At 37.4% G+C, this 25,702-nt stretch overlaps 2 long non-coding RNA genes across 2 annotated transcripts; both read right to left on the reverse strand.

The window, feature by feature from the left end:
• Positions 1 to 7,653: 7,653 nt before the first annotated feature.
• LOC128294030 (uncharacterized) lies at positions 7,654 to 8,105 on the reverse strand. The gene is made up of 2 exons (XR_008284205.1): positions 8,043 to 8,105; positions 7,654 to 7,845 (listed from the first exon to the last, which is right to left on the reverse strand). It is a non-coding gene; the product is annotated as an uncharacterized LOC128294030 (long non-coding RNA).
• A 2,072-nt stretch (positions 8,106 to 10,177) lies between these two features.
• LOC128294008 (uncharacterized) lies at positions 10,178 to 10,947 on the reverse strand. The gene is made up of 3 exons (XR_008284174.1): positions 10,873 to 10,947; positions 10,430 to 10,495; positions 10,178 to 10,208 (listed from the first exon to the last, which is right to left on the reverse strand). It is a non-coding gene; the product is annotated as an uncharacterized LOC128294008 (long non-coding RNA).
• Between the last annotated feature and the right edge of the window lie 14,755 nt (positions 10,948 to 25,702).

A 25,702-nucleotide genomic window follows, 5' to 3' on the forward strand; every position in this document is an offset into this window, starting at 1 on the left:
CACCGATTAAGCGATTGATTTTAGAATTCAACCAATGAAACAACCGAAACCTGACTTATCACTGACAATGAACCTTCATTAATTCTTACTAAACTAAGCAATGAACTCATTGCTCACGACATTCATCTAAACCATCAATTGTAATAATAGTCAGATTCTGAATTGATTACTAAACACCCATTACAACGAAAAGAATTAGAAGACTTACCTATTCCGCATAAGGGTAAGACAGGTTAAACGAAAAGATGAAGTTGAGAAAAAGAAGAAAAGAAAAGGAGGGAAAAATAAAAAGAAAAAAGATCGGAAGAATAGCAGAGGATCACGTCAAAAAAAATTGAGAGGGAGAGAGAGACGAAAAGTTTCAAAGCAAAGCAAAAAGAAAAACTGAGGGTAATTCACGTAACCTACCTCTAATCCCTCAAATCTCTCTACTACCCTAGTAACTACCACTCCTCAGACTTTCTGTTTGACCGAAACTCTATCAGTCCACCGAGCAAAAAAATATCACACCCTTGCCAGAGTAGGGATTCGAATACAAGACCTCCAGCATAATAATACTCCACTTAACCACTAGACCAGCAGACTTATTCTGATATGAATTTACAAGCAATTGAATATAAGCCTGTTGAACTAGTATAAGGCTTAATTCCAAAATAACTAAAATTGCTGAAGGTAATGCTTGAACTTGGGACCTCTCACACATACCCAGAACACTTAACTACTGAAGCAGATGCACAATTGTGTCAATTAATAGTAAAAGCAGAAACCTAAAATTTAGGGCACTTTCAACCTTGAAATTTACCTGATCAGAATAGATGAGGATACTATTGACACATCGCATCTTTAGGCTCCTACGTGGCCTCCTTAGTGCTATGATTCCACCACAGCACCTTGACTAAGAGGATAGACTTTTTCGAAAGGACCTTTAAGTTGTGGTCCAAAATCTGAACCAGCTCTTCCTCGAAGGTCAAGTCTAGCCTAACCTCAATCTCCTCAACAAGAATAATATACGAGGGGTCAGAGGGGTAGTGCCTTAACACCGAGATGTGAAACCATCATGAATGCAGTCTAGATCTAGAGGTAATTCCAATTGATAAGTGACCGGTCCCACTCGTTTTAGAATTCGATACGGCCTAATAAACCTAGGGCTCAACTTGCCCTTGCGTTTGAACCTCGAGACCTTCTTTCATAGCGAGACCTTAAAAAACATGAAGTCCCCCATAGAATACTCAATCTCACATCTCTTCAAATCAGCATAAGAATTTTTCCTGTCAGAAGCTGCCTTTAGATGACCCCTAATCAGTCAAACCTTATCCTCAGTCTCGGAAACTAACTCAGGACCCAACACTCATCGTTCACCCAGCTCAGTCTAACACAAAGGAGTATGACACTTACGACCATACAGAGCCTCGTAAGGTGCCATATGAGTACTTAACTGGAAGCTGTTATTATAGGCAAACTCGACTAGCGGCAGATAGTCCTCCCAACTGCCTCGAAAATCAATCACGCAGCTCCTCAACATATCCTCTAGTATCTGAATCACCCTTTCAGATTGGTCATCTGTCTGAGGATGGAATGCAGTACTAAAGTCCAATCTAGAACCCAAAGCCCTATGCAATTTCCCCCAAAACTATGAAAGCAAAGATCCCTATCAAAGACAATTGACACTGGTACCTCATGCAGTCTCACTATCTCAGAGATATAAAGCTTTTCCAGCTTCTGAAGCGCATAGTCAGTACAAATCGGTATGAAGTGCGTTGACTTGGTCAATCTATCCACGATGACCTAAACAGAATCCTTCTTAGTGGGTGTCAAGGGTAACCCACTAACAAAGTCTACCGTCACACATTCCCACTTCCAAACGGGAATCTTAATTGACTTCAGCAAACTTGAAGGCAATTGGTGCTCAGCCTTAACCTGCTGGCATGTCAGATATCTAGCCACAAAATCGGTAACTTCCCGTTTTAGTCCTGGCCACTAGTACAACTCACGAAGATCTCGGTATATTTTTTTCCCGCCAGGATGCATAGCATAAGGGCTATTATGTAACTCTCTCAGTATAGACTGCCTCAGATCAGAATCATTCGGCACACATATCTGGCCTCGGAAACACAATACCCCCTCAGAGTTCAACCCAAAATTTGTGGTGCTACCTCTCCCAATCTGTCTGAACCGAAGACCCAAGGACTCATTCTCCAACTGTTTACCCTTAATCTACTCAATCCTTGTTGGCTTAATCTGAAGCTCGGCTAATAAGCTACCATCATCGAATAGATTAAGGCGAGCAAACATCACCCTCAAATCAGTCATAGCCTTACGGCTCAAAGCATTGGCCACCACATTGGCCTTGTGAGGATGATACTCAATGGTGCAGTCGCAATCCTTAAGCAGCTCAATCCATCTACGTTGCCTAAGATTCAGCTCCTTCTGGGTGAAGATGTACTTAAGGCTCTTGTGATAAATATAGATGGTACACTTCTCACCATACAGATAATGCCTTTAGATTTTCAGTGCAAAAACCACGGCGGCCAACTCCAAATCATGCGTTGGGTAATTTGCTTTATGAGTCTTAAGCTGACGAGATACATATACAACCACCTTACCATCTTGCATCAGCACACAACCCAACTTGACATGTGATGCATCACTGTATACCACATAGTCTTTACCAGACTCAGGCTGTATTAGAACAAGAGTCTGAGTCAGAACAGTCTTGAGCTTCTCGAAACTCTCTTGCTGTGCATCATTCCATATAAAAGGAATTCCCTTACACAGAAGCTTAGTCAACAGAGCTGTAATCAAGGAGAATCCTTCTACAAAGCGCCAATAGTAACCCGCCAACCCTAGAAAGCTGTGGATCTCAGGTACATTCTTTGGTCGTTTCCAATCCAACACCGCCTCATTCTTATTGGGATCAACTCGTATCACCTCAGCAAAAACTACATGTCCCAAAAATGTCACTTCTTGGAGGCAGAACTCACACTTGCTGAACTTCACATACAACTGTTTCTTACGAAGAATCTATAGTACCACTCTCAGATGCTCATCGTGCTCATTTCTAGACTTAGAATACACCAAGATATCATCTATGAACACCACCACAAACTGATCCAGGTAGGGCTGGAATACTTGGTTCATCAAGTCCATAAATGTCACTGGTGCATTAGTCAAACCAAAGGGCATTACTAGGAACTCGTAGTGACCATAACGAGTCCTACATGACGTCTTATACACATCAACCTCCTTAATCCTTAATTGATGATAACCTGAACTTAGATCAATCTTGGAAAACACAGGAGCCCCTCTGAACTAGTCGAATAAATCATCAATCCTTGGAAGTGGATACTTATTCTTAATCGTTAGCTTGTTCAGCTGTCAGTAGTCGATACACAACCTCATTGTTCTATCTTTATTTTTCACAAATAACACAGGTGCTCCCCACAGAGACATACTAGGACGAATAAACCTACGATCCAGCAATTCCTGAATTTGAGCCTTAAGCTCCGTAAGCTCCTTCAGTGCCATTTGGTAGAGGGTGACTGTGCTTGAAATAAGCTTAATCTTAAATTCCACTTATCGGTTCAGAGGCAAACCCGATAGTTCCTTGGGAAAGACATCCGAAAAATCCCTCACAGTTCTGATGTCCTTTATAAAAGAATCTCTAAAATCAGAAACACTTACATATGCCAAATATGTCTCACACCCTATTCAAATCAACTTTTCTCCTACCAATACATAAATCACATTAGTTAGAAAATCCCGTCATTCCCCAATAACAACTACCTCGTCATCCACATCGATTCTCAAAACGACCCTATTGGTTGCACAGTCCAAATTTACTGGGTGTTTGACCAACCAGTCTATCCCCAAAATTAAATCGAACTCCCCGAACGAAAGCTCCATTAGATCCGCCAAAAATACTGTCTCTTGGACCTCTAGCAGAATGTCTCTATACAATTTGCTAACTCGGATAGATTTCCCTACAAGACTCATAATAGTCACCCCACTAGAAATATCCTTAACCGGAATCCCTAAAGTTTCAGACACAGTGTTAGCTACATTGGAGTGTGTAGAGCCTATGTCTATCAATGCAAGATAAGGTACATTATAAATTAAAAAACGTACCCGTGATGACGTCTGAAGCATCTCTATCCTCTCATCGACGAGTAGCATAAACAAGAGCGGGCTACTTTGCCTCAGTCTGTCCAGTACCTCTTCCCAGTGCTCTTTGTCCACGGCCCATGCCGTTACCACCCCTAGCCTGACTACGACCCCTAGGTGGCTGATGAACTACCCTCGGCGACTGCGCTGTACTAGAACCTGGAGCTTGCATCTGATTGACCCTCAGTGAACACTCACAAACGTGGTGCTCAGTAGACCCATATCTTAAACATGCCCCAGTAGTCCTCCAACATTTGCTCGGATGGCGTCTACCACAATGCCCACAAGGCAAGTTCTCTATAGGTGCAATGGGGGCCCCAACTCTAACTGGTCCATTAGATCTGACCTTTTTCTTAGGCCTCAGCGTAGAACTCGAGGGCCCCGAATCCCTCTTGTTTCTACCCCTTTCTCTATCTCTATTTTGGCGCTCAGCGTGCTTCACCTCCTCGGCGATATATGCCCTCTCTACTAGTGCTAAAAAGTCACCTCTCTCTGCGGAGCTATCAGAACTCTCAAACCGTCCCTAAGTCTATCCTCGAAGTGAACACAATGCTCATATTCAGTTGCCACCATGCCTCGCGCATAGCTGCTCAATCTTAAAAACTCAACCTCATACTCAGCCACTGAATGATCCCCTTACGTGAAATTCAGAAACTCACATCTCCTAGTATCGATGTAGCTTGCCCCTACATATTTACCTTGAAAAGTAGACTTATAAAAATCCCATGTTAGTCGTTCGAGCTGAGTGCTCTCCTAAACAGTCAGCCACCATTAGTATGCTTCATCGTGAAGCAAGGAAATAACCCCTTTTAATTTCTATTCAGGGGTAAAATCCAGGTCATCTATGATTCTTTCAGTGGCCTCCATCCAGTACTCGGCCACGTTAGGGGTGACTCCAATGACACCCCTAAATAACTCAGCCCCGTTGGACCGGAGTTGTTCTGTAATTGACCCTCTGCCTCCAAATCCAGTGTTCGGCCCAGCGACCTTCTCTAATATCCTCAGCATAGCTTGGGACAAGGCGTCGTCCCTGGCTATGTGGTCTTGAGACCCAGTCTCAGTCCCAGGTAACACCGGCGTCTCACTCATGTCTAAATTAGGCATACTGTCAGATGCTAAGGACTCAGCTCGAGTCCCTCTACGGCCCCTTCCACGGCCTCTAATACCCTATCTACAGATACCTCGTGCACTCATCGTAGATTCGAAGCTTATTTGTATTAACATTTTTATGAATCAGTAACAGTTTTGATATTTATTAGCAGATATTTTATGCCAACAGTAACAGAAATTTAAAGTTTGTTATCGCGGATCACAGTCTCTATTAGTTTTCCTTACAGTCTTAGAGCACACTAACTATAGTATTTTCACAGTATACTAATAGTATTTTCAGGTAAAACTTATCAAAGTTTCAGAACAGTTACAGAACTGGCGCCGGAGACTCGATGTACCACATATTCAGTCAAATCATTTAAAATTATTTGTAAATTAGTTCTTTGAATCCAACCTTTTAAAACCCAAAATCCATAGCCGAGTTTTGCAACCTGACTCTGATACCACTAAATGTAACACCCCAAACCTGGCCTAGACGTTATGGCTGTATTTAGCGAAGTCACATAAAATGGATTTTGAAATAGAGCTTGTCACGTTAAAAATCGTTCCAGTTAAGTATCTTTTATTTAATTTGAAAGAACGTGCTCTAGGTGTTTTGCCTCAAAACTTGTCTTTTAAGCTGAAGCTTTTGTAACCAACTAATTTAGGAAAAACCATTTTTATTTACGAAAACTTTAGTTTTTAGAGAAAACCCATATTTTGTTGAGTTGCAGTTTAAAGATCCATAAAAGCAGTATAAAGTCTCGAATTTAAAATCAAAAGGTCCAAGTTCAAAATTTACATCAAACCCCAAAATAAGAAATAAAATCTAAAAATTTACGGAAAATAGTCTAAAATATATGTGGCCACCATCGAGTCCTTTGTCGTACCGATCCATCAAGCCTGGGGATTACCTGTACAGATTAAACAGAAAGGGTGAAATTTCGTAACCTTACAGAATATTTCAGAAAAATGGGCTCACACGCCCATGTGGTCTGCCCGTGCGGACCCATATACCTGTGTGGCCTAAATTAGCCTTGGCCATGTGGATCACACGGCCTGGCCCAGAATCCCACATGCCCGTGTGGAGTACTCGTGTGGGTGCACATGGGCTAATTCAGTCTAGCTCATGTGTCGCACACGGCCTACCTGGCCACCACACAGTCGTGCCATGCACGCACAGCATGGGTTGTCAATCACACGGCCGTGTCCCCTCACACAACCTACCACACGGGCGATCACACGCTCTTGTAGCGTCGACCGAACGCTTTTTTGGCTTTCACCGAATCTTATTTTCTGCATTTTTGGGTACACACCTGATATGATTTTGTAGCAAACACAATCCTGAGCATTCTAAAAACTGAATACAGCATGCTAAACACCGATTAAGTGATTGATTTCAGAATTCAACCAAAGAAACAACCGAAACCCGACTTACCACCAACAAGGAACCTTCGTTAATTCTTACTAAACCGAAGCAACAAACTCACTGCTCACGACGTTCGTCTACACTATCAATCTTAATAATAGTCAGATTCTAAATCTATTACTAAACACCCATTACAGCGAACAGAATTAGAAGACTTAACTATTCCACTCAAGTTTAAGACTCGTTGTTAAACGAAAAGATGAAGTTGAGAACAAGAAGAAAAGGAAAGGAGGGAAAAATCAAAACAAAAAATTCGACAGAATAGCAGAGGATCACGTTAAAAACAAAATTAAGAGGGAGAGAGACGAATTTTTTCAAAACAAAGCAAAAAGAAAAACTGAGGGTAATTCACATAACCTCCCCCTAATCCCTCAATTCTCTCGACTAACCCACTAAGGGCTAGTTTGGCAATGCTTTTGAAAAGTACTTTTGAAAAGTTTGGTTTAAAATTTGAGTGTTTAGCATTGCTGTCAAAAAGTGCTTTTGAGAAATAAAATGTCTATTTTAGACATGTTATTATCAAGTAACAAATATGCATTTAAATAAAATTTAAATTAGTTAATATTATTATATTTTAGTAAGAATATAAAAAAATTATTATAACTTGTTAATATTTTAATATATGAAATATAAATTTTAAATATTTTTAAGTAATAAATATTAATTACTTATAAAATTTAATTAGAATATAAAACTAAATTTTATATATTTAAATATAACCATTAAATATTTGTAATTAGTATTTTAAAAATATTTTTATTTATTTTAATTAATGATTTTAACACATTTGTAATAAGCACCAAAAAAAAGGAGAAAGTATTATATTATTGGAGGGTGAAAAAGTAATTAAGCACTAAAAGTGCTTTTGGAAGAGGAAAAGCTAAAAATTTTAGCTTCTCCTTTTCAGAAGTGTTTTTCAAAAGCACTTCTGAAAAGCCAAAAATTCCAGCAAAAAGTAGCTTGTTCTGCACAGCTTTTCTTCCAAAAGTGTTATTTTTAAGCACAGAAGAATAGGCCCTAACTATCACTACTCAGACTTTCTGTTTGGTTGAAACTCTATCAGTCCACCGAGCAAAAAATATAACACCCTTGCCAGAGCAGCAATTCAAACACAAGACCTTCAGCTTAATAACACTTCACTTAACCACTAGAACAATATGCCCATTCTGAGATGAATTTACAAGCAATTGAATATAAGCCTACTGAATTAGTATAAGGCTTAATTCCAAAATAACTAAAATTGCTAAAGGTAATGCTTGAACTTGGGACCTCTCACACATACCCAGAACACTTAACCACTGAAGCAGATGCACAATTGTGTCAATTAATAGTGAAAGCAAAAACCTAAAATTTGGGGAGTTACATTTGGGGCATCCAAAGATGGCAACACATTAGTCCAATCTCGTAGGGCTTTTGTTGCAGAGATGCTGCAACATTGAGCATCATTAAGTGAGTTTCAAGTCATTTCCTCCCAATGCACTAACTACCTTCAAAACTGCAAAAAGCGTGCATTTAGCATGCAAATTAATCAAGATAAAAAATTTAACTCAACTTTATCTAATAGGACAAAATTATAATGAAAAGTACAAAATTTGTTACCAATCACTGAAAATTTGCATGAATTATTATTCTAAAATTACTGAAAATAACTCTATATTCTAGAGTTATCATATACATAGGTCTGTCACCCCAGGTTGCTCAGCAACAATGACGTTATACAAATTCATACTACCATACCAGATTGCCCAACAACAATGGTTCTCTCGATCTAATTAATCTTTCACCCCGGGTTTCTTGACAACAATGACTTTAAGTGAACAATTTACAACCCCGGATTGCCCGACAACGATGATTTTAAATCAGCATCCTGACCTCGTGGCATACCAACTATATTCGACTCGATTTGAACAGCTAATAGGGTATCCAATTTTCGGTTCATTATAAATATAGTTCAATTCACATTATTTCAATCTCCATTTTTTATCAACTCATCATCTTATCATAAAACACACATGTTTCAACTCAAATTTCATACAAATTAATGCATATAAATTAAATTGTACTTTTTTTTCATTTTATTCAATTCAGTCTCTATCTCGATATCAAATCTTAACCATATCAATTTAGCTCAAATAATCATTGATAACTCACCTCAACACCATATAATGCAAAATGACATGAACATGCAGAAAATAAATGGTTCTTGAATCATAGAAATATAAACCCAAATTTCGAGCTATTTGTTAACGACTTTCAATTTTCCTTTTCCTCTCAACGGATCCGGGTCAACGTTAACTAATAATTGTCACAAAACATATAATACTATTAATTTCCAAAAAAATCACAATCAGTTGTCAATCCACAAAAAAGTTTCAATTTATTCAATTTATTCCTTAAAATCGAGACTAGCATAACTTTCTATCTAGAGTTTCAAATTGAAATACAATTTCAAAATTACTCATTAGGGACCTCCTACTTTCTTTTTCTATTGAAATTTCATGACAATTTTTCATTTTCTTTAATTTTCTCCCTAATGTACAAAATTAACAATTAAGCCTTACATTTGTCAAAAAAAAGAAAACAAAAACAATTAAGCTTTACACTTTAGTCCTTTTTTTAAACAAAGCTTAATTTCTATTGATTTCACACCTAAATCTTCAAGAAATCAACAATGGCAACTTTTTAAAACTTTAAAAGTTTATAAATTGGTACATGAGCTAGCTAAATCAAGCTCTAATGACCTCAAATACACAAATATTACAAGAAAAAAAGGCTTAAATTTGCTTACCAATTATGGCCGAATGTTTCAAAGCTTCAACAAGGTTTTTTTCTTTCTTTTTCCTACGATGTCTTAGTGAAGAAGAAGATGATATTCACGTTGGCTTCAATTGTAGTTATATAATTTGATATGGATTAAATTACATGTAGCATCCCAAACTCGGCCCAGAAGTTATGGCCGGATCCGGCATGCCACATCAAAAACGTAAAAAAAATTTCCATTCTAAGTCCAGAAAATCGTACTTGATGTTCAAAAGATTAATTCATTAAAGGTTAAAGTGAATGGAAGCTGTGCACCGGTAGGAAACCGAAAAGAGGTGGTGAGTCCATCGGATTGCTTATACCAAGCTCCTTCGGATCCAATCCTAGACATGCATACCGCCATTGCCACACTTTAACGTCATGGATATTTCTAGAAACCGATTTGATTAAGTCATTTTTAGGAAAAGTGATTAATTTTGGAAAATACTTTCATTCGGAAGCTTTGCTTGTTGTCGTGTTATTTTGAAATCAACTGTTGTTTTTGAAAACGCCTTAAAGCTATCCAATTTCAACAGTTAAAATAAGTATTACTTATCTTAGTAATACATATAAAAAACCATCAAAATAAATAAGCGGCCTTATTACATTTAAAACCCAAAACTTCAAACGTAAATAAAAGGATGTCCAGTTCACGGAAGAAAATCAAACTTTGAGCAATGTGGCCACTCGAATTCCTCATAGCTCCAAGCCCACTATGGTTGGGGATTACCTGCGTGGATGAAAATAAAAGGGGTGAGTTTGGGGAAACTCAGTGTGTAAATTAACCCAACCATAGCCTATATCAGCTTAAACCACAGAAATAGAATAAGTTGGCCTTAGCCCAGAACAGAATTCAAAATAAAGCCCATAGGCCCATAACAGAATAGAACAGATATTACATGTTTATGCAGAAACCCAACCATATCCAACCGTATACACCTCCGTACCAACCTTACACCATGTGGGGAGACAACTCGACCCACCCAACCGCTACACACCACAGAATTTGCAGCATGGCTGCGGAATAGATAATGTGACGAGTCATGATCTGAGATAATCGTGGCGAGCCACCGTAGCAGATATATGTGGCGAGCCACCAGATCAGATATTTGTGGCAGAGCCACCAGATCAGATATTTGTGGCATAGCCACTAGAACGCTTCCTCCATAATTTAACCCATGTCCCCATGCAATAGATATATAATCATGGCATACATCATACAGAATCGAGATCGTCATGCTTTTAGGTCAAAATTAACCCTAGGGGTATAACGGTAATTTTGCACCTAGGGGTATAATTGATAATTTTCCATACATAGGGGTATTATAGTAATTTAGCTACTTTTAGGGTTTTCATGCATATCCTAACTATTTACGTACTATCAGAACACTTACCGTGCATACTTACCGAATTGGGCCCGTTGGCCCATGAACCCGATCTTTGGCCCATTAAGCCCAAGTTATCAAAATGTACGAAATCGCGCATCTGCGGTTTATTACTTTAGATTACCAAATATACAAACCCAACTATCTTACGAGCATTAGACACTCGCAAATTTCCAAAATACTAACTTTTCGGTATTTCGCTTTTCGCTTTTGCCAATCTAGTCTATGAGAGGGTGTCGATTACACACATTTGCTGACGATATCTTGACGAGATCCACACACGAACCGCCTACAATTGGATTACTAACACGTTAATCTAACTATTCAAATACAAACTACGTATTAACCCCTTACAATATTCGGCCAACCACACCTACAGATCATAGTAAGCTTATAAGAAATCAATAAGCAACTCATTAACAAATTTTGTCAATGTTTACCACATAATCATAATTTCACTGCAAGCTGTCTTCCTGAGCAACAGTCACTAAATTATTTATAACTGGAGCTAGGAAACTCCAAATCAAGTGCCGTTAATTTTCCCTGAAAATAGACTCATATATCTTCTATCCATAAAATTTTCAGAATTTTTGGTTTAGCCAATCAATACCAGATTTTTCTCAAAGTTTCCCATGTTTCACTGTTTGACTAATCTGACCACCCTTCATTACGAATCAAATTTCTCATTGTACAGAATTCAAAATATGTTCTTGTTTATTTCATTAGAAACTAGACTCAATAAGCTTTAATTACATAATTTATGCAGTTTCTAACTCATCTTCCACAATTTATGGTGATTTTCCAAAGTCATGTTACTGTTGCTGTCCCAAGCAGATTTATTACCAAATCACTCTTTCACACCTAACTTGCATGCTTGTTATTTAAACATGTATATCACCAATCAATCATCACATATCTATGATTTTACTTAAGTATAATCTCCATTTCATCATTTTAAAGCACAACATGTTAGCTGATTTTTCCTTTAACATCTAAGGCACATGCATGCTTATTTGTTTGGCTCAACTTCACCTATCTTCCATTTTTCATCAAAAGAACATGAAACAACAACCATTTCCTTCATTTTAATTCATGACTAAATGCTCACAACACAACTAAAATCAAAATATACTTCAAGAGTTAAGGTAGAATCAAGAAGAACTCATGAACCTCAAAATAGAAGCAAGGTACCAAGAACTTACCTTCAATTTTCCTCCTCCTAATGACCAAATACTCAAGAGCTTTCTCCTCTCCTTTCTCTTCTCTAACTTTCAGCTATGATGAACAAAGATGGACAAAACTTTGTTCTTTTCACCCTTTTCTTTTAATAAAACTTCATATTTCATCCATTTAATTCTTTAATACAAAAGACATGAAATTCTTATCATGAAACATTTACCTAACCCATTATCATGAAACATTTACCTAACCCATTATCATGGAACATTTACCTAACCTATTATCATTGAACATTTACCTAACCTATTATCAATTTGTACCATAAATTATGGATATCAAGTGTACATTTTGTCTACAACAACATGATGGCTGGCCACTTCATGTAAAATGGGAGGTTTGTCATGCAAATCCTCCTATTTTGCACTCCTATTTATTTGGCCACTTCAATTTAGCCTATAGCATTTTCAAACATTTTCACATAGGTCCTATTTCATAATTTCACCCCCTTTTTCTTATGGAACAAAAATTAACTAAAATTGTCGGGTTCTATCTTAAGTTTGGGCTTTCTAGAGGCCCACTAACATAATTAAACCTATGCCAACATTCACAGGATTCCCGAAAATTAGGGCGTTACATTACATTTTAATCTATAGTTATTAACGATTGTTATCCATCATCCTTGTTTCTTTGCTTTCTTATAGTATATGAAGTAAATTATTTTGTTTATTTTTGGAGAGAGTAATTGCTTTTAACCTAATAGTATAGGTAGATGTATTTATAAATCAAATCGATTGAGCTTAAACATAATATCAATATACTTTAAGCTTATCCAAATTCAAAATATGGGCCTAAATTTTTGTTCAAGTTCACCTATATTTGTAAACGACTAATTCAAATCCATTTTAGGCTCATACATATTTTTAAATTTTTTAAAAATATTATGTTATTTTAATTTAATATTTAATAAATTTATATATTTTGCATTTAATAAAATTTTATATATAGGCATCTTAACACTTTTTAAAAAGAAATATTTTTACATTATAGTCTTACATATTACTATAGATTTAGTTTTTATGTATTTTAAATTATGTAATATATAAAAATACCATAACATAATATATTATAAACATAGAAAACAAGTCGGCTCAAGTTTGAGCCTTAAATGTTCAACCCCAAACCTACCCTATATTTTAATCGAGCCTAATTTTATTACCCAAACTCATTTTTCAAGTATAATATTTTTACCTAAACCCTTCCAAATAACAAATGAGCCTTCTGACTTGAGTGAGTAGCTGAGCCAATGAACAACTTTAAGTACAAGGGCTTATTAGGACTTCTTGTAATTAAAAATAATAATTTCAAAATGAAAATTAAAAAATTATATTAAAAAAAGAATGAATATACAAAATTACAAGGAGTATATAGATAGATATATAAATGAGAGGCGTAAGTTCATAACTAGTAAGAAAAATCATTAGTGTCTATTGGTTCATCGAGTGTAATATTACAATCTATAATATTGTATTTGTAACACCCCTAACCCATATTCGTTTTCGGGATAGGGTTACAAGGCATTACCGAACAAATCACAACATAAATCATACATTTCTCACACATAAATCTATTATCACATATGTAACAGCCAGGTTTTAGATAAAACGGAACATTGGTTCCGTAACAACAAACCCAAGGTCAAAAAATTATTTTAATATTATTTTTGGTGTTTATGTTATGTGTATATATGTGTGTGAAAAATTCGTGAGCTAATTTTAACGTTTGAGTGCTTAAATTGAGAAAAGGACTAAATCACATAAAATGCAAAAGTAGCATGCTATAGTTAAAAGTGCCCAATTGCTATGGTTTATTAAATGTGAGGTCCTTATGATGTAATTAGACCATGATTAGTGGAATTTGACATAAATGGTCAACCATTAAATGTTTTGTTAATGTTTTAATTAAGGTTAAAATGGTAATTATATAATTAAGTTAATTATAACAAAACATAACAAAATGGTTCATTATTTCTCATCTTTTCTAACCAAAAATTAGAAGAGAAGTAATCCAAAAGATTAGGTTTTCATTCGGCTAGCTTGTTCTTTGATTAAGGTATGTATTTTGCTCGATTTTTGATGATTTCTACGTTTTTGTGATCGTTGCTTTGAGTACTAGCCAGCCCATGCCTCAATTTTTGAATTGGTTGATAAATTTGTGAGTTTCCATTGATGATAGATTAATATTTTTGAGTGTTGATGATGGAAAATGAATAATTGTTGATAGATTAATATGTTTCATTAAGTGATTTTTGGTAAAAATACAAATTAGGGATTAAATTGTAAAAAGATGAAAATATGGGGTTAAAAGTGTGAATAAATGTGAAATATAGGCTGCTAGGGGTATTATGGTAATTCAAATAAGTATGGATTAAATTGAATTGTGTAAATTTGATGTAGTTGAGAAATTTGGACTAAATTGATTAAATGTGAAAGTCTAAGGGCTAATGTGTAAAAATGCCCAAATGTGTGTTGTGGACTAAATCGAAATATTATGTGATTAAATGAGTTGAATTTGTTATAATATAGATCAAGAAAAGAGGAACCTGGACTTAAATCGAGGCAAGAACAAAGTACTCAACTAATCGACTAGTTTCATTGTTTTTACGTCTGAGGTAAGTTCGTACATGATAAACATTGTTACAATTATATTTTTAATACTTTAATATTGTATAAATTATATATATGAGATGATGGTTGTGTACGACGACTAATAGTGTACGTATCGAGATAGCTTTGGCTATATAAAGCACTTAGTGTGCGAATCGGAATAGCTTCGACTATATATGGTACTTAGTGTGCGAGACTGAGAGAGCTTGGGCTATGAAAGGCACTTAGTGTGCAAGATTATAATAACTTCAGCTATGCTTTGGCACTTAGTGTGTGAGATATCGAGTATTCGACATTATCACGTAAAGGTATGAGTTCGATATGAATTTGTATAGGTATGTACATATAAAGCATGAAATCCAAACAGAAGAAGTTATGAACTTGCTCATAAACACTTGAGTAAGTATGAGGAAAGTTTGTTGGTCACCATGATTTAGATATTAATTAGTACGAATTGATGATTTGTATATTATGAACTGTTGAGTATATATTTAATACGAACTTACTAAGCTGTGAAGCTTACTGTATGTTATTTCTTTATGTTTTATAGAGAATCAAAGCTAACATGGACATGGGAATCATTGGGAAGCATCATCACACTATCGATAATTTTTTTGGTACTTTTGAAACTTTGTATATATGGTATATGGCATGTATAGGCTAGTGTCATCTTAGTATGTTTTGAGTTATGATATTAGCCATGAGATTTGGCATGTAAATGTTGGTGTGTAAGGCCATTTAAGTTGGCTTGAATTATATGTTTGATAAGTAATATATGTGATGTATATAATGCCTTATATGTTGGCTTGTTTTCGTATTTTTGGCATAGTTTTTGATATAGCTAAATGGTTGTTCATTTGGTTAATTATTATTTGATGTATTAATGCTTAGAAGATTGGCATACTGTGGTTTGAATTTGAGATGATGATATGGTGCAATTTGTGTCATGATATAGATGATAATTTGATGAGGAAATGCATTTAGAACTTATGTAAGTCTTGATGATTTTGGCATATTGTTTTGGTATGTTTTTGAATATGGAATTGAGTAGTTGAAATGGTTGTGGATAGATGGCATGATATGTGTATGAATTGGCATGTTTTGGCTGCCTATGTATGTGTTGAAATGTTACCAATTAGATTTTTATGTATGCATGAGAAAATGGTGGCAAATTGGCTTTACAAATGGCCTATTTTTGTCCACACTGGCAGAGACACATGTGTGTGTCTTAGTCGTGTGCGACACACGATCATGTTACACGGCTGTGTGTCCCTGGGGTACCCTTTCGAATTAAGTCAGTATACCCTACAGGTTTGACACGGTCTAGACACACAGGCGTGTCTATTGGCCGTGTGTGACACATGGGCTGGCACATGGGCGTGTGGCCAACTGTGTGGCACAAGTCAATAACCTCTCCAGTTTTCCTATGGTCATGGCACACGGGCGAGTCCTCGACCGTGTGGTGCAAGTTAGAATGTATACCTTGTTTTCACACGGCTTTTAACACAAGCGTGTCTAGTGGCCGTGTGAGGCATATGACCTATTCACACGAGCATGTGACCTTTTAATGTTGAATTTTTTCTAAATTTCCCAAAGCTTGCAAATGTTATCGGTTTAGTCCCGAACCACTTCTAAGTATGTTTTAAGGTCTCGTGAGCCTTACAAGGGACATTGTGAATGTTTTGAATGGATTTTGAGTATGAATGTATAAATGTATATGAATGAGGTGTGTTATCCGGTAATGCCTCGTATCCCTATTTCGGTGAGAAATACGGGTTAGGGGTGTTATATTTAATTGGTATCAGAGCTACGGTTTAGTCGATTCTAGAACTAATGTAGCGAGTGAGAGTCTAGCTATACATGCCATATATATAAACTACGATAGTGTGATGATTCCTTACAGTTAAAATGAATTTCTCATATAGTAAATGGATCCCGAACGAGCAATAGCTGATGATGTTGAAAGTAATGCGCCCGCTCTCGCTCAATGGGCTATGTAGTCTGATTCTAGACTCGTATCTAGTAGCCACAAGGGAGAGGCTAAACAAGCATTCTTCCAGATGATGAGTGAGTGGTTCACGAAGTTCATTCGAACTAATCCGGCTGCTCAACAACCTCTACCCCCACCTATTCCTCAAAAAATCCCAGTTGTGCCACAAGTGATAAATCTGATTTGATTAAATAACCCGCCAGTGAATAAGATTCGTAAACACAGGGCTGAAGAGTTTCAGGCTATCGTTGATAATGATGTTGAGAGAGCTGAGTTTTGGCTCGAGAACATGATCAGAGTATTTGAGGAAATTTCATGTACTCCTGAAGAATGTATCAAATGTGTGGTATCTTTATTTAGAGATAATGCATATCATTGGTGGAAAATGTTGACATCGGTGGTTCCTTGAGAACAAATTACCTGAGAGTTCTTTCAATCTGAATTTAGAAAGAAGTATATAAGTCAGCGATTTCTCGATCAGAAACATAAAGAGTTTTTAGAATTGAAACAAGGCCGCATGACTATAACTGAGTACGAGAGGGAATTTGTACGGTTGAGTAAGTACGCTTGAGAATATGTTTCAACTGAAGAAATAATGTGTAAGTGGTTTATTGATGGGCTGAATGAAGATATTAAACTTCTAGTTGAGATATTAGATTTGAAAGAATTCTTTGTGCTAGTTGAACGGGCATGCAAAGTTGAAGATTTTAGCCGAGAAAAGAGAAGGGCTGATTTAGAGGCAAGAGATTCGAGGAAGAGATCGATGAGTAAATCTTACCATTCCTCGTCGAAGAAATCTGGAGACTATTTTAACCGATCAACAGCTTCAGTGGGATATCAGAATAGAGACGCGGAAAGCAATACACCAACCCTAAAGCCCAAGCCACATCGGTATCGAGTGTTGGTAGTGTAACACCCCTATCCCGTAACCGTCACCGGAATAGGTAAGGGGCATTACCTGTAACACCCCAAACCCGGCCTGGAAGTTTGGCTCGAATCTGGCGTGTCACATTGAAGTGTTTTTCGAAAACCATGTTTCCATTAAAAACCCTTCTTAGTAATTAAAAACTTGTACCCTTTTTAAACCTTGTTAGAAAACCTCAGCTGAATATCATTCTTAACAACTTTGTAAAAAAATCACAGCGTTGGCGGACACTTAATTTAAAAACAATTGCGGTTACGTGATGTTTTGAACAACAGTAGTTGCTTTGGAAAACCATGTTCTAATACTAGCAATTATAAGAACAATAAATAAAATTCCAAATTTGAGATCTAGAAAATTACAACGGCTTTACAACAACCCACATAAAAACATTTAAAAGCAATAATCAAAACTATAACATAAATAGTGTGTGTGGCTTCCTCAAGAGCCCTCGTAGCCCGATCCATCTAAGGTGGAAATTACCTGAAAGGTTAATAAACGGGGTGAGTTTACGAAAACTTAGTGTGAAATCCCCAACTATAAAAAGGAACAGTCAGTCATATAAATGAATTAAGCGTCGCCCTGACTTTACTTACGGTTTGGTACCAATTGGGCCTTAGCCCATTATAACAGACGATACAGGATGGGCTTTAACCCATTACGAATAAGAAACATTATCGAACTAGAATCGAATCGAATCAAAATTAGGTGTGAGAATCGAGAATCGATGTCGTAATGAGAATCAAAATCGAATCGGTATCGGGTAATAGAATCAAAATCGAATGTGAATGCAATCCCAACCCACCTATAACCAACCGCTACACTCTACCCGTACCACCCTACACTCCATGTGGGAATAGCTCAACCCACCCGACCCTACACTCCACGATTGCAAAGCATTCTTTGTTCAGATATCGATAAGTTGAGGCAAAGCCTCGATCGTGGACAAGCCACTTTCGATGCTTCCTCCATCAATATAACCCATAACCCATGCAAGATATAAATGTCATGGCATACAACATCTGTAATCGAATATCGCCCATATTTGAATCAAACAATCCACAGTCAAGTCATTCATATCACCAACATATATTCACAATCAAATTGTCAACCACACAGTCCAAGTCAGTCACTTGGCCACAAGGGCAAAATAGTCATTTAACACCTTAGGGAAAAATGGTAATTTTACCCCACAAGGGTATCTCGGTAATTCTACCCTACGGGGTATTTTGTATTTCTACCCTACAAGGGTATTTCGGTCATTCTACCTAAAGGGGTATTTTGGTAATTCTACTTTCTGTGGGTATTCCGGTTTTCTACCTACGAGGGTATTTGGATTCTACCTACAATGGTATTTGGTAATTACATAAGCGAGGGTATTTTGGTAATTTTACAAACCAATGGTATTTTGGTAATTTTATTGATCGAGGGTATTTTGTTAATTTTGTAAACCAAGGGTATTTTAGTAATTTTTTACATTGAGGTAAAATGGTAATTCTTTAAATCGAGGGTAAGGCGGTAATTTTGTAAATCGAGGTAAAATAGTAATTCTATAAATCGAGGTAAAAGCAGTGAATTACGTAAATCGAGGTAAAATAGTAATTCTATAAATCGAGGGTAAAGCAGTAATTCAGTAAATCGAGGGTAAAATAGTAATTCTATAAATCGAAGGTAAAAGCGATAATTGAGTAATTTTACAAATCGAGGTATTTCAATAATTTTGCAACCGAGGGTATTTCGTAATTTTACAAATCGAGGATATTTTGGTAATTTTATAAATCGGAGTACTTTGGTAATTTTACAAGTTGAGGTATTTCAGTAATTTGGTAAACTAAAGTATTCTAAACAGGGATAACAATACGAATGGGCCTAAAGCCCTTCTCACCAAATGGGCCCTGCGCTCGTGTGGCCCTTTTAGCCCAAATCTAGCCACAGATATGAGATTCACCTAGCCTAGTCCAATATTTACTACACAATCAAACAACTTATCCAATTGGGCGTAGGCCCATTGGGCCTACATGGCCCTTCATTACCATCGACCAAGTAGCCATCCTACTGACTAGAGTAGTGAGAAATACACACGATAGGAGGCTGGAGTTAATCCGCTCGAGCACTCTTAGCCGACGCCCAACCCAAATGAGCACGCCATCAATGAAAGGATCGACCAAGAAAGGTACATTACTCTCCTCATGGTTCTCTCTATTTAAAGCCGACTTCACATCCACTCTTATGTTAGCTTCCGATGTGGGATCCTCCATTATCGAGTTTAAATTCAACACCAACTCTTGCCACCCTTGTTAGCAAAATAAATGCTCTTCGCTTGCCATGAGTTTGAACCACGGACCTCCTTGCGACCTCTATAACGCAACCTTCCCGCCTCTTATGTGGCGCTACTTTGCCACTAGACCACAAGGCTTTTGTGTCACAATTTCTCCAACAATATTCTTAAGGCCTACCTACTACACCGGGGTTTGATTCACCTTAAACCAAATTTTTTGCTAGAGTCCGTGTTTAAACCGGGACTTCTCTAACACTTCTCAACACACTTAACCACTAAAACAAGCCTTCATTAGCGAAATTTACACGCACAACAAAATATTATAAGCAGCCTTCAACCGCTCTAATGCTCAAGGCCCAAAACTTCTAGGCCCAAATTCAGGGTGTTACAACTCTACCTCCCTTAAAGAAATTTCGTCCCCGAAATTTCCATCTAACAGGGTGGTCGTGTAACATCTACCCCACTACGCTACTGCTGCGCACTCTGATCCTACTATCACTATCACACTTCAACTAGAACTTGAAACATCTCATACATACAACACTTATTCATTGAAGCAGACACATATTTATCACACATATATACAATTTCTATATCCAAACATCACATCCACATAAAATAAATACCAAATTTAAATTCAGACCAATATCTAAAGAATCCACAGTATTTCAATTTCTAAACAGACAAAAGTATTCAGAAGACTTACGGATTCGGCGCCGGAGACTCGGTGTGCCACACTTTGTAAGAAAAATACTTCAAACTGAACACGTGGTTGAAAATAATTTTCTGAACTTCAACCTTTGAAAACCCAATCCACAGCCGAGTTGTTGCAACCTAGGCTCTGATACCACTAAATGTAACACCCCAAACCCGGCCTGGAAGTTTGGCTCGAATCTGGCGTGTCACATTGAAGTGTTTTTCGGAAACCATGTTTCCATTAAAAACCCTCCTTAGTAATTAAAAACTTATACCCTTTTTAAACCTTGATAGAAAACCTCAGCTGAATATCATTCTTAACAACTTTGTAAAAAAAAATCTTGGTAGTGGCGGACACTTAATTTAAAAACAATTGCGGTTACGTGATGTTTTGAACAACAGTAGTTGCTTTGGAAAACCATGTTCTAATACTAGCAATTATAAGAACAATAAATAAAATTCCAAATTTGAGATCCAGAAAATTACAACGGCTTTACAACAACCCACATAAAAACATTTAAAAGCAATAATCAAAACTATAACATAAATAGTGTGTGTGGCTTCCTCCGAGCCCCTCGTAGCCCTGATCCGTCTAAGGCTGGAAATTACCTGAAAGGTTAATAAACGGGGTGAGTTTACGAAAACTCAGTGTGAAATCCCCAACTATAAAAAGGAACAGTCAGTCATATAAATGAATTAAACGTCTGGCCTGTGACAGCCCTAAATTGACCCTAGTCGGAAAGTGGTTTCGGGACCACTAAACCGAGTCATAAAAATAATTAATTGTTATATTCTATGCTTACTATATGTGTGCATGCATATGTGGAAGTTTCATTCTCTAATTTTACCAATTTTGTGAGAAATTATTAAATAGGGATCAATGTGAAACATGGTGAAATATGATAGGCTAATTTTAAATGGCTTATTAGTGCATGTTAACACAAAGGTGGAGTTGCATGTCAAATAACCCATTTCTTAAGGTTAGTGGCGGCCATGACATGATGATGGGCAAAGAAAACATGTCCTAGACATGTTGGCCTAGTGCATTATGGAAGGAAATAAAGAAATGAAAAAAAGAAGGAAAATGATGAAGAAAAATGTGTGTATGGATACTCTTGTGCCGTGACAAAACAAAGAAAAAAAAAGGGAAGAAAATTGGTTGTTCATCCTTCCTCATTTTTGTTACAATTGCCATGACTTGAAAAGATGAAGGAATAGGGAAATCTCCTAAAGCAAATCGGCATTCTTCTTTAGCTAGCAAGAGGGTCATGAAAACAAAGCTTGGAACTTAAGCTCTTCTTGGCGAATGTAAAGAGGAAGAGGGAGAAAGACTTTCGGTCATGGAAGGAGAAGAAAGGTTAGTAAAAGTGTTAGATTTGTTTTGAAATTCAAGCTTGTTTTAGGTTAATCATCTTGCTTCTTACTTAACCCAAGCCAAAAGAATCTTGAAATCTTGATGGAGGTATGGTACATTCGTTTATGGTTAATGGGAGAATAATTTGATTTTAGCCTTTAAACCTTGAGGAAGAAATTGTTGTTGCAAGAAGTTGAGCTTATTGATAGTATAAATTTCTAATGCACCTAAGGTAATAGCCGAACATGTAGTGGTTTAATGCCTTGAACAAGTGTCGTTTAGATGTTCTAAGATTGTCTAAATTAGATGTTTAATCATCTAAGGGTTCGACATGGTGCATTCTTGAGAAGAGTTTGATTTGAAATCATGAGATCTTGTTGACTTGTGTTTAAGTTGTAATCGGCCATGGGCTATGGGTGTTTGCTAATCCGGTTTTGTTGCATAGGTGTTAAATACCTGTATTGGGAATTTGATGAATAAGTAGCAATAAATTAAGATGAGATTGAGTAAATTTTAGCTTAGTTGTGTTAAGTATTCGGCAATAATCATAATAATGTATATGAATGCCGTATGTTTGTGTTTGATGGAGAGGTGAATTGTTTGATTTAGCTCCGAGCAAAGGGGACTAAATCGGACAAAGGAAAGGAGAAAGCAAGCGAGTAGCGAATTGGAACCGTTCTACCCTACATAATGTAAGTCATTAAGCATATATTTGGTGTTGATGTAAATGACCATAATATATACGCAATTGTGTTTAAATGAGTTGATGTGTAAATGAAAATGTATGTGTATGGAATGATGCCATTGTTGAATGTATAAAGGCAGCAAAATGCATAAGGTATTGGTCTCGGCACTAAGTGTGCGGGTATAAATGGACACGGTGACAAGATTGGCACTAAGTGTGCGGGTTTAAAATTGTACAGCACTAAGTGTGCGAGTTTGATTATATAGCACTAAGTGTGCGAGCTGAAAATTATATAGCACTAAGTGTGCGAGCTGAAAATATATAGCACTAAGTGTGCGGATTCACTATATGCTCTTGCATTACAATTGGCACTGAGTGTGCGACATTATCGAGTTAATCCCGGACAGCGGATCGGGTAAGTACCTTGAGCTCATGACGAATAGGCAATACGTTCATGCTCGGGGTTGAGCTTGGTAAGCTTTAAATCTATGTGATGATTGCAATTGTATGATTGTGGTGTGAATGAGTTGGTGTGTAAAATGCCTCAAATATCTTATTGTATAGAATATGAAATGTGGATGTATGACTTGGTATGAGATTGAACCGAAAGGTCCGAGGAATTATGGTATACTTTCGATATGGATGAAGTACCTAGCCTCGTTTATTGTTTGATGTTGTGAAAATTTTATTAATGGATGGTTGATGAATGCTTATGACTTCTTGAGTTATAAACTCACTCGGTGTTTTCTTGTCACCCATTTTAGGTCTCTTGGACTCGTATTGTTGCGTGCTCGGAACCGTCGTTGAAGTCATCACACGGCTGGAAATCTTTTGGTATTGTCTTCGTAGTTGAACTAGGAGAACATTTGGCATGTATAGGCTATTATGTTTTGTTGAATTGTGGGTTGTAAACTTTAAGCCATGTGAAAATGGCCTATGTGGTCGATTGAGTGGGATGCTAGAACCTATAGCCACGAGTCTTAGAAACTTTAATTTTGATAAGGTGGCCATAATTTGTGTCATGTATGATGGATGATTAGTAAGGCCAAGGAAAGATTCATGAAATTGGCATAGTCTACTGCAGTAACTGTTGCGGACAGCAGCAGTGATATGAGATTGAAAAATCACTAAAAATAGTAGAAGTAGAATTAAATAGTGAATAAATTATGAAATTGAACCTTGATGAATCTATTTTCATATGGACGAAACGAAACGACCATATGAGCAGTATACTGAGAGATATTAAAGTTCTCGTGAAATAGGGCCAGAACAGTTTCTGGATCCCTGTCTCGACTTTGAAAATTTACCATAAATTATCCAGAAGGAATTAGAAGTTGTGCCTTATATGTGCAGATTCCCTTTGAGTCTAGTTTCATTAGAAACAAACTACATGAGCATTGAAGCCCTGTACGAGAATATATCCAGGTCGTAATGCGCGAAGGTCAGTGTAGTCGACCCCTGTAACATGGGCGACTTTAACTAATAAACTGTACCAATTGGCCTGACCAAAATTCTAGAAATAAATCCAGGGATGGATATATGAGTCTAGTTTCAGGAAAATTTACGGAACTGATTTTCGAGTTCTGGAACTCGAGATATGATTTCTAAGGTGACAGTGACGCAGTTAGCTAGCCTGCCTGGAATGTAAATCAATTATTTCAAAGAGAGAAATAAGGAAGTAAGCCGGTAACACCACGTGGTCAAATCGGTGACGGTCACGGGTTTGGGGTGTTACATTTTATTGGTATCGAGCTATGGTTTAGTCGGTTCTAGGACTACCATAGCGCGTGTGAGTCTAGCTATACATGCCCAAAATGTTAGTGCTTAGAAATGTGATGACTTGACGGTTGAAGTTTTTGTTTTGATTTGCAAATGGAACCGGGGTAGAGAGACCCTTGACGGATGGCGTTGAAAGTGTAGCGGTTGTTCTGCGCAAGGGACACCGCTGTTGAGCCTCGGTCATCCGCGAATAATCAAGTGAAGGGCAAAACAAGCCTTCTTCACCATGATGAATGAGTGGGTCGCGCAATATGCCCGAACCAATCCGGCTGTCCAACCATTCTGAATTTAAATACTCCACCCAAGAGCCCGTAATGCCTCCGATTCGATCCTGTGAGGTGAGTAAACCACCGTGGACTTGATTAGGAAGCGTGGGCCGAGGAGTTCAAGGCCATAGTTCTTGATGATGCTTGAAAAGGCCGAGTTTTGGCTCGATAACACCATTAGAGTGTTAGATGAACTGTCATGCACACCGATGAATGTCTTAAGTGTGCTATATCCTTGTTATGAGACTCGACTTACTATTGGTGGAGGACTTTAATATCCATAGTCCCAAATGAATGAGTTACTTAGGATTTCTTTCAATCAATTTGAAAGAAATACATTAGTCAACAGTTCATCGATTAGAAGCGCAAGGAATTCTTGGAACTTAAGCAAGGCCGGATGATCAGTATCTAAATCTGAACATGAGTTCGTAAGACTTAGTCAAGATGCTCGGAGTGTGTGGTGATGAGGTTGCTATGTGCAAGAGATTAGAAGAAGGCTGAATTTGAAGCTAGAGATTTTCGTAAAAGATCGACGGGTAAAGCTCCATTCTCGGCTGTAAAGAGGTTCAGGGAGGACACTAATAAGCCGAGGGCGACTTCGGGAATTTCCATCAGAGCCCGACCATTGACGGACTCCCGAGGTACTTCGGTAGCTAGTGTGGGCAATAATCGTCAAGAGAAACCTGAATGCCCCCAATGTGGAAGACGACACCTAGGTGAATGTTGGGGTAAGTCATTAATAGGGCTGTTATGGATGCGGTTCAAGGACCACTTCATTAGAGATTGCACGGAGCTAGATGAGAAGAATAAGATGCAAGGTGCAAGACCTAGTGAAACGACGGCTAGAGGTAGGCCCCGAGAATTTACGGAGGTAGGGGTGGTAATCGAGAGGAGCCTCGACACGGTGTTCGATCCGAGACCCGTGCTCCTACTAGAGCATATGCCATCCGCGCACGAGAGGTGGCATCCTCCCCGACGTTATCCTTGGTACTTTTACTCTCTTTGATACTAGTGTGATTGCATTGAT

Source organism: Gossypium arboreum, chromosome 6 (assembly GCF_025698485.1).
Source record: "Gossypium arboreum isolate Shixiya-1 chromosome 6, ASM2569848v2, whole genome shotgun sequence".
Taxonomy (NCBI): domain Eukaryota; kingdom Viridiplantae; phylum Streptophyta; class Magnoliopsida; order Malvales; family Malvaceae; genus Gossypium; species Gossypium arboreum.